Below are 11,459 nucleotides of genomic sequence, written 5' to 3' on the forward strand. Positions count from 1 at the left end.
TCATAACATAGATAAAAAAATTTACCCAGTATATGACATTCTCATGAAACAAAATTATAACCAATCAAAATACAGACTCATCTGAAAGCTATGATAATACCAACGGTCAGCCACGCAGTGGAAGTTTCCCATCCCCACACCAAGTGATGGAACAAATAATAAGAAAAATGAAAAACTAATGGACAAATGGATCAACAGAATATGAGAAAGGCCATATATCATTCATGACGAAGTATATCTATCTATCTATATAATATTTGCACAATGCACCACATCTTGCATGTAGCCTACTTTCAGACTGCCCCTCTTGCTTGCTTTCTCTCATGCCTCCCTTAGGGGTAGCGACACCTGTCAGCACAGATATTTTAATAACAGAAAAATCTTCGTACGGAAATAATAAAATCACAAAAACAGCGAATTCCATACACACGTCCACCATAATATGCAAATTCGTACTGAAAACTTATAGGAGAAACTATAGCTTAATTGTAAGTGCTTATATCATAAATGTTCATTCATTCATTGCCAGACGCCATGTATCCCAAACGGGGTGGCCAACGGCTTAGAGTTAATTGTTTTACAGAGAGGGGCACTAATCCTCCACCAACCCCACTTGACACGTAGGGATGCCAACAGCATCTGGTGTTCCCAGGCGGTCACCCATCCAAGTACTAACCAGACCCAACGTTGCTTAACTTCGCTGATCGGACGGGAAGCGGTGTACTCAACGTGGTATGGCCGTGGTATGGCCGTTGGCATCATAAATGTAATTACATAATTGAGGTAAATGTAATTACATAATTGAGGTACAGCCTGCAGAAGACATTCGCTGAGACTCGACAGGTGTGGCGTATGTGTGCTGGTCCGTTAACCGTGGAAAAACCTCTGTCAAATGTACGATAAACCGTACTATACATATTGCCCTAGAGCCCCTACACTACACTAGGTTCACACGCACTCCTAATGTAATGTACGATGGAATAGAAATTCGTTTTTTTTTTCTCTCTCTGTTAGTGTGATACTTATGTTTCTGCTGAAAAGTAGAATTCAGTAGACAACTTAGAGCATCTGCTTCCTTGATTATATATGTATCACTGGAGAAATCTCATCAGTAGGGGCACTTTGATGTGTATGTGACTATGGAAATGATCGAAATCGGTGGCACTTTTTGTGGTTTTAGAGGTGTTGGAGGCAGGTCAAACGGTGCCATTGACTGACACGGTGATTAAAAGAAGATCCAAGAGATTGTGTTAACAAGACAGGCTAGTCCTTCCTCCTCCCCACACACCTACGAGGACACCACATCTTCTCCCTGCAAGCCAGGGAATACGTTGAAGGCTGATGTTAAACAAGGTAATAATTAGCTGGCATATTTATATTTCAGCAAATGTGCGTGTGTATGATCTTCCAAATTCCACAGAACTGATCCATACAGGTGTGTTTCAAGAATGTGGGCACTACAGTACGAACACTTACATTCTTAGTGTCTCAGTCAATTCTATTAATCATATCTGTTATCAGTTTAAGTATGTATCACAGCAATGCGCTCAGTGCATTACCAATGCCCTTACCAGGGCTCTTCCATTCAATATGTATTTAGGTTTACTTTGTATCAGCATTTTAATCACCAATATTGTTTTCGTAATAGATATTTTGCCCTTGATAATTGAGTTGTAACCACCTGTTGGCCAAAACAACCTGAAGGTCAGCAGATGTTTGAAAAGACGAACATATCTGCTGCTTGTCGTCCCCTAGGCTGTAATAACCTAATTGCTACTTGCCTACCTCCGACGCTCTTCCAACACATCAAAACCACACACACCAATCCCAAGCATTCACTGTATGTTCAATTATTATCAAATATTGCAATTGTCTAAAATTATTATTCAAGGTAGACCCAGTGCAAATGCTAAAATTTCGGCATTATAAGGCCCTCACCTGCTGAACGCATCAGTATCGTAAATTGCCACTTCGTGTGTTGATACTGGTTACCAGTACATATTCCGCTTAGTTTAATGCCATTTATATGAATTATTGGTCTTTGTAGAAATATGACAGTTTACATTGCATTCATAACACAAGTGAACCATATGCCTTTTTCGTTATGTTTTGTGGCGTGAACAAAAAAATGCTTCGTATTGAAAGGATAAATCATGAAATAAAACACAACAATCCATCATTAATAATTATATTACTTTCCTTACAATAAATGTATTCTTGTAAATATGTGAGTTGGTGAGGAAGAGAGAGGGAACGGAAACCCATAATAACTTGACCATCCACCTTCAGTATCAATGACCTCTTGTAACAAGTTAGGCACTGATGACACAAAGTTTTATACAGTCGCCTGATGTCTGCGAAGCAGTTCCCATTCCTGCATGACATGCTGCACAATCCGATGACTAGTCCCCTCCTGACCCTGCCCCCATGCGTTCACTATCTCAGTCCCCGGCAGTTTTACAAGGGATTCATGTCACATCCCTCCTACGGCCAGTCCAGTAGCTCAATGGTCCGTTGTCTGCCAAACCATCGGGGAACAATACCTGTTCTATGAACAGGACAGCTCTCCTATAACAAAATTAAAGAAAGAAGATACATAAAAATACCGTACGGTATACTTGTATATTATCATATACATTATGTTCTATCAGGCAGTCACTGCCAGGGGGTTGGAACTGACACAATTATCGCCCGCCTTTACAAAGCGGAGCGATAATGTTTTTGCCTGCCTCTGTGTGTGTGTGTGTGTGTGTGTGTGTGTGTGTGTGTGTGTGTGTGTGTGTGTTCCCATTATATCTCATGAACGGCTTGAGCTATCAACATGAAACCTTCAGGGTATCAAGATATGGCCAAAATCTTGGCCGAGTTCGAAACTGGGTCCTAGCGGTTAAGGTCAAGGTCACCAAAATGGCTGCCAAAGGCCAACTAGTTTTTACTGCCTGCCTTTAGCACCATTATATCTCATGAATGGCTTGAACTATCAACATGAAACCTTCAGGGTATCAAGATATGGCCTCAATCTTGGACTTGGCCAACAACATATTCTGACAGGCGTTTAGCATTCAGTTCCCGAATGTTTTTTCTTTTTTTTCTCATTATAACAGCATCAGAGATGAACGCAGGTAAAGGCATGAGACACTTAGGGGAGCGGAAATTTTATATGCCTATAATTTTAAATACCATGGAAGAAAAGCATTCGGGAGCCAAATGCTAATCGCCCACCAGAATATGCTGTTGGCCAAGTCCAAGATTTTGGCCATATCTTGATGCACTGAAGGTTTCATGTTGATAGCTCAAGTCCTTCATGGAATATAATGGTGTTAAAGGGATGCAGTGGTGTTAAAGGTGGGCAATAAAATGTGATTGACATTTGGCAGCCATTTTGGTTACCTTGACCCAGACCTCGAGCGCCCATTTTCGAACTCGGCCAAGATTTTGACCATATCTTGATACCCTGAAGGTTCCATGTTGATAGCTCAAGCCATTCATGAGATCAAATGGGAAAAGAAACACACACACACACACACACACACACACACACACACAATGTAATGAGCATATTGAAAGAAGTATCAGAGGAAATCTGTAGTAAAGATATAGAGGAACACAAAAAGTTAGGGAAATATGAGAGAAGCAAGTCAAGACCCCTAAAGGTAATCTTCCAGAGTGTAAACACTGTGGAGGAGATACTAAAAAATGCAAAGAATCTTATGGAAAAAGAGGAGTTCAAAAAAGTATGGATAAAAAGATGTCTAACACAAGAGGAACTGGAATTACTGAAAGAGAAGAGGGAGGAAGCAAAAACAAAAAATGAGGGAAGATCAGAGGAGGAGAAGAATACATTTTTTTTTTTTACAAAGTAATAGGATTGCAGGTACGAAAATGGTACATAAACAGGAGGGAATAAAAAGGAGGAAGGTAGTAGAACCAAGTCATGATAAGTATATTAACAAGATGATTAAATTGATGTACTCAAATGTGGATGGAATGGCATCTAAATTATTAGAGATGAATGATTATGTCAGAGAAAATAAAATATGCTTAACTGAAACAAAATTAACACCAAGGATATCAAATGACATCCTAAACTTAGAGGAAAATAATATATGGAGAAGAGATAGGAACTTAAAAAAAGGAGGAGGAATAATAATATTAACTAAGAAAAATCTAAAAGTCAAAGAAATAGAACTAGATATACCCTCACAAGTAGAAATGATTGCAGAAGAGATCAATACATCTGAAGGGAAAGTAATTGTAGCCAATTTGTACATGCCACCCAGATCAGACACATGGGAAAGAGACGAATATGAGGACCTGGCAGAGAATACAATTCAGAGTTTAAGAGCATTACTACACAAAATGGAAGAGAAATCGGAAAGAATTATACTAACTGGAGATTTTAATACAAATATAAATTGGAATATTCTAGATATAATAAGGCAAGAAAGCTGTTGAGATCAAAAGCTCCTGGATCTCGTGCAAGAGTTTTTCCTAACGCAACATGTAAGAGAAAGCACCAGAAAAAGAGGACTCGATGTACCCTCAGTGCTAGATCTCATATTTACTAGGCAAGAAAACGATATTGACAATTTAATATATCACCCTCCATTCGGCAAAAGCGACCATGCAGTACTTAATTGCAACTTCAGGATAGCATATGACATAATTAACAGCAACGAAACTTACAAAAAGAGCCTAAATATAAAAAGGGAAACTATCATGACCTAAAGAAGTACTTCTTAGAAATTGATTGGGGAAAGGAGCTTAGAGGACAAGATTTAAATGCTATATATAAAAAATTCTGTGAATTTTATGAAATTGGAGTCCAGAAGTACATCCCACAGCACAAAGAAGCAGAAAAGAAAATAAAGAAATGGTTCAATACAGAATGTAAAAAATCAAAAGAAAAAAGAGATTTGTTGTAGAATAGATATAGAAGACACAATAGTGAAAGGGCATATAATAATTACAAACAGGCAAGAAACGATTATACAAGAATAAGGAGGGAAGCCAAAAAACAGTTTGAGGAGGATATCGTAAATAAAAGTAGTGATCAACCGAAGCTATTTTAGAGCTACATCAGAAGCACAACCAAAGTAAAAGATAAAATACAATCCATTACGGACGAGGGAATCACCTATACACGAGAGAAGGATATTTGTGAAGCACTAAACAAGAAATTCCAATCAGTTTTTACAGAGGAAAACAATTTTGAGAGGGATTATGTGGAACATGCATGCCCACACATACTACCAGATATGCAAACATCAGAAAAAGTAATACAGGAGGAGATAAGTAAATTAGACAAAGGAAAAGCAAATGGTCCTGATGAAATTTCATGTTGGGTACTACGTGAATGTGCAAAGGAGTTAAGTAAACCATTATTTTTAATTTTCAAGAAATCCTTCAGTCAAGGTAAACTACCTGATATTTGGAAGAAAGCAAACATTGTTCCCTTATTCAAGAAAGGGAATAGACAAAATCCACTCAACTACCGACCAGTATCACTAACCAGTGTTGTAAGCAAGGTATTAGAAAAGCTTATAAGAAAAGCTTGGGTAAATCATCTAGAACACAATATGATAACAGAAAGACAGTTTGGTTTCAGAAAAGGAAAGTCATGTGTTAATAATCTGTTGAGCTACTATGACAGAGTAACAGACACATTACAGGAAAGAGAAGGATGGGTGGACAGAATCTATTTCGATTTCAAGAAAGCATTTGACACAGTACCACACCAAAGACTATTATGGAAACTGTACCATCAAGGAGGAATTCGAGGCAAACTCTATTGTTGGATGCAAGATTTTCTCATAAGAAGAGAAATGAGAACAGTACTAAGGGGAAATTACATATCATGGAAAGAAGTGACTAGTTGAGAACCACAGGGCTCAGTGCTGGCACCAATCATGTTTTTAGTGTATACAAATGATACAGACAGTAACACTGGAATTGGAAGCTATCTAAATATGTTTGCAGATGATGCAAAAATACAAAGGAGAATTACTAACACAGACTTTTGTAAAGAGCTACAAGAAGAATTAAATAAACTTCATGAATGGAGTAATACATGGCAAATGGAATTCAATGTGGACAAGTGTCATGTAATCAAGTTTGGTAAAAGTGGAAAAAGACCTGATTGGGGTTACACATTAGGAAATAAAACCCTACACACATGAGAAAGAGAGGAGGACCTAGGTGTGATTATCAATAACAGACTATGTCCGGCTGATCACATCAGTGAGAAGGTACGGAACATGTATACACTGCTTGCAAATATGAGAATAGCATTCACATACATAAATGAAGACATGCTAAGAAAGATAATAACATCATTCATCAGACCAACCCTAGAGTATGCATCAGTAGTCTGGAGTCCTCATCTCAAAAAACACATAGACAAGATTGAAAAAGTTCAAAGGGCCGCTACAAGATGGGTACCAAGCTTAATGGGTCTAAGCTACGAAGAAAGACTAAATAAACTGAATGTACCAACACTACAGGAGAGAATGAAAAGAGGTGACATGATTATGCTATATAAATGCATATCAGGGAAGGAGAAAATAGACATAAATGATTACTTAACCTATGGGGAATCATCAGCAAGAGGACACTGCAAAAGACTCCATAAGAAGAGAGGTGATAAAGACGTAAGAATATTTAGTTTCCCAAATAGAGCAATTGATCAGTGGAATGCACTACCGAATGAAATAGTGTGTGCCAAAACAATTCACAATTTTAAGGATATGTACGATAAATATGGTTTAAGACACGGGACAGTACGAGATTGACTCATTCCTGTAAAGATACAATCAGGTAAGAACAATTAGGTAAGAACACACACAGAAGTGGGCAAAAAACATAATCTCTCCGCCTTGTAATGGCAGGCGATACACAAACACCAGTATACTTCATAACAGGTTTCATAAGCTTACCTTCGACATTAATGAAATCTTATGATGCTACCCATACATATATAATTGAAAGAAAAGCATTCCGGAGCCGAATGCTAATGTCCCGCCAGAATATGCTGTTGGCCAAGTCCAAGTTTCTGGCCATATCTTGATACCCTAAAGGTTTCATGTTGATACTCGTAGCTCAAGCCCTTCATGAGATATGATGGTGTTAAATGGATGCACTGGTGTTAAAGGTGGGCAGTAAAATCTAGTTGTCCCTTTGGCAGCCACTTCTGTGACCTTGACCTTGACTCCGTGCGCCCATTTTCGAACTCTTCCAAGATTATGGCTATATCTTGATACCCTGATGGTTTCATGTTAATAACTCAAGCCGTTCATGAGATATAATGGGAACACACACACACACACACACACACACACACACACACACACACACACACACACACACACACACACACAGTTTGAGGAGGATATCACAAATAAAAGTAGTGATTAACTGAAGCTATTTTACAGCTACATTAGAAGCAAAACCAAAGTAAAAGATAAAATACAATCCATTACGGACGAGGGAATCACCTATCCACAAGAGAAGTATATTTGTGAAGCACTAAACAAGAAATTCCAATCAGTTTTTACAGAAGGAAAAAAATTTTGAGAGGGATTATGTGGAACATGCATGCCCACACATACTACCAGATATACAAACATAGAAAAAGTAATACAGGAGGAGCTAAGTAAATTAGATAAAGGAAAAGCAAATGGCCTTGATGAAATTTCATGTTGGGTACTACGTGAATGTGCAAAGAAGTTAAGGAAACCATTATTTTTAATTTTCAAGAAATCCTTGAGTCAAGGTAAACTACCTGATATTTGGAAGAAAGCAAACATTGTTCCCTTATTCAAGAAAGCGAATAGACAAAATCCACTCATCTACCGACCAGTATCACCAACCAGTGTTGTAAGCAAGGTATTAGAAAAGCTTATAAGAAAAGCTTGGTAAACCATCTAGAAGAACACAATATGATAATAGAAAGACAGTTTGGTTTCAGAAAAGGAAAATCATGTGTTACTAATCTGTTGAGCTACTATGACAGAGTAACAGACACATTACAGGAAAGAGAAGGATGGGTGGACAGTATCTATTTAGATTTCAAGAAAGCATTTGACACAGTACCACACCAAAGACTTTAATGGAAACTGTACCATCAAGGAGGAATTCGAGGCAAACTCTATTGTTGGATGCAAGATTTTCTCATAAGAAGAGAAATGAGAACAGTACTAAGGGGAAATTACTCATCATGGAAAGAAGTGACTAGTGGCGTACCACAGGGCTCAGTGCTGGCACCAATGATGTTTTTAGTGTATATAAATGATATAGGCAGTAACACTGGAAATGAAAGCTATCTAAATATGTTTGCAAATGATGCAAAAATACAAAGGAGAATTACTAACACAGACTCTTGTAAAGAGCTACAAGAAGAATTAAATAAACTTCACGAATGGAGTAATACATGGCAAATGGAATTCAATGTGGACAAGTGTCATGTAATCAACTTTGGTAAAAGTGGAAAAAGACCTGATTGGGATTACACATTAGGAAATAAAACCCTACACACATGAGAAAGAGAGAAGGACCTAGGTGTGATTATCAATAACAGACAATCTCCGGCTGATCACATCAGTGAGAAGGTACGGAACATGTATACACTGCTTGCAAATATGAGAATAGCATTCACATACATAAATGAAGACATGCTAAGAAAGATAATAACATCATTCATCAGACCAACCCTAGAGTATGCATCAGTAGTCTGGAGTCCTCATCTCAAAAAACACATAGATAAGATTGATAAAGTTCAAAGGGCCGCTACAAGATGGGTACTAAGCTTAAGGGATCTAAGGTATGAAGAAAGACTAAATAAAATGAATCTACCAACAATACAGGAGAGAAGGAAAAGAGGTGACATGATTCTATCTATCTATCTATCTATTGCCAGAAGCCTCAATCCCGTTTGGGGTGGCCAGAAACAAATCGCCTCCAAGTCGCCCAGTCCCCCGCCATTTCACTGCCCTGCTCCCAACTCACACCCCCCTCTCTCATATACATGATTATGCTATGTAAATGCATATCAGGGAAGGAGAAAATAGACATAAATGATTACTTAACGTATGGGGAAGCATCAGCAAGAGGACACTGCAAAAAACTGCATAAGAAGAGAGGTGATAAAGTCGTAAGGATATTTAGTTTCCCAAATAGAGCAGTTGATCAGTGGAATGCACTACCGAATGAAATAGTGTGTGCCAAAACAATTCACAAATTTAAGGATATGTACGATAAATATGGTTTAAGACACGGGACAGTACGAGATTGACTCATTCCTGTAAAGATACAATTAGGTAAGAACACACACCGAAGTGGGCAAGAAACATAATCTCTCCGCCTTGTAAAGGCAGGCGATACACAAACACCAATATACTTCATAACAGGTTTCATAAGCTTACCTTCGATATTAATGAAATCTTATGATGCTACCCATACATATATAATTGAAAGAAAAGCATTCCGGAGCCGAATGCTAATGTCCCGCCAGAATATGCTGTTGGCCAAGTCCAAGTTTCTGGCCATATCTTGATACCCTAAAGTTTTCATGTTGATAGCTCAAGCCCTTCATGAGATATGATGGTGTTAAATGGATGCAATGGTGTTAAAGGTGGGCAGTAAAATCTAGTTGTCCCTTTGGCAGCCACTTCTGTGACCTTGACCTTGACTCCGTGCGCCCATTTTCGAACTTGTCCAAGATTATGGCTATATCTTGATACCCTGAAGGTTTCATGTTAATAACTCAAGCCGTTCACGAGATATAATGGGAACACACACACACACACACACACACACACACACACACACACACACACACACAGTTTGAGGAGGATATCACAAATAAAAGTAGTGATCAACTGAAGCTATTTTACAGCTACATTAGAAGCAAAACCAAAGTAAGAGATAAAATACAATCCATTACGGACGAGGGAATCACCTATACACAAGAGAACGATATTTGTGAAGCACTAAACAAGAAATTCCAATCAGTTTTTACAGAAGGAAAAAAATTTTGAGAGGGTTTATGTGGAACATGCATGCCCACACATACTACCAGATATACAAACATCAGAAAAAGTAATACAGGAGGAGCTAAGTAAATTAGATAAAGGAAAAGCAAATGGCCTTGATGAAATTTCATGTTGGGTACTACGTGAATGTGCAAAGGAGTTAAGGAAACCATTATTTTTAATTTTCAAGAAATCCTTGAGTCAAGGTAAACTACCTGATATTTGGAAGAAAGCAAACATTGTTCCCTTATTCAAGAAAGCGAATAGACAAAATCCACTCATCTACCGACCAGTATCACCAACCAGTGTTGTAAGCAAGGTATTAGAAAAGCTTATAAGAAAAGCTTGGTAAACCATCTAGAAGAACACAATATGATAATAGAAAGACAGTTTGGTTTCAGAAAAGGAAAATCATGTGTTACTAATCTGTTGAGCTACTATGACAGAGTAACAGACACATTACAGGAAAGAGAAGGATGGGTGGACAGTATCTATTTAGATTTCAAGAAAGCATTTGACACAGTACCACACCAAAGACTTTTATGGAAACTGTACCATCAAGGAGGAATTCGAGGCAAACTCTATTGTTGGATGCAAGATTTTCTCATAAGAAGAGAAATGAGAACAACTAAGGGGAAATTACTCATCATGGAAAGAAGTGACTAATGAGGTACCACAGGGTTCAGTGCTGGCACCAATCATGTTTTTAGTGTATATAAATGATATAGACAGTAACACTGGAAATGAAAGCTATCTAAATATGTTTGCAGATGATGCAAAAATACAAAGGAGAATTACTAACACAGACTCTTGTAAAGAGCTACAAGAAGAATTAAATAAACTTCATGAATGGAGTAATACATGGCAAATGGAATTCAATGTGGACAAGTGTCATGTAATCAAGTTTGGTAAAAGTAGAAAAAGACCTGATTGGGATTACACATTAAGAAATAAAACCCTACACACATAAGAAAGAGAGAAGGACCTAGGTGTGATTATCAATAACAGACTATCTCCGGCTGACCACATCAGTGAGAAGGTATGGAACATGTATACACTGCTTGCAAATATGAGAATAGCATTCACACACATAAATGAAGACATGCTAGGAAAGATAATAACATCAGTCATCAGACCAACCCTAGAGTATGGATCAGTATTTTGGAGTCCTCATCTCAAAAAAACACATAGACAAGATTGAAAAAGTTCAAAGGGCCGCTACAAGATGGGTACCAAGCTTCAGGCATCTAAGCTACGAAGAAAGACTACATAAACTGAATCTACCAACACTATAGGAAAGAAGGAGAAGAGGTGACATGATTATGCTATATAAATGCATATCAGGGAAGAAGAAAATAGACATAAATGATTACTTAACCTATGGGGAAGCATCAGAAAAAAAAAAAATTGCATAAGGAGAGGTGATAAAGA

The 11,459-nt window shown here is 37.9% G+C and overlaps 1 non-coding gene across 1 annotated transcript; it reads right to left on the minus strand.

Annotated features, from left to right (window-relative positions):
* Positions 1-627: 627 nt before the first annotated feature.
* Positions 628-746, minus strand: LOC145390517 (5S ribosomal RNA). Its single transcript, XR_013895665.1, has one exon. It is a non-coding gene; the product is annotated as a 5S ribosomal RNA (ribosomal RNA).
* Between the last annotated feature and the right edge of the window lie 10,713 nt (positions 747-11,459).

Source organism: Coenobita brevimanus, chromosome 14 (genome assembly GCF_032717465.1).
Source record: "Coenobita brevimanus isolate Jiangsu-jjx chromosome 14, ASM3271746v2, whole genome shotgun sequence".
Taxonomy (NCBI): domain Eukaryota; kingdom Metazoa; phylum Arthropoda; class Malacostraca; order Decapoda; family Coenobitidae; genus Coenobita; species Coenobita brevimanus.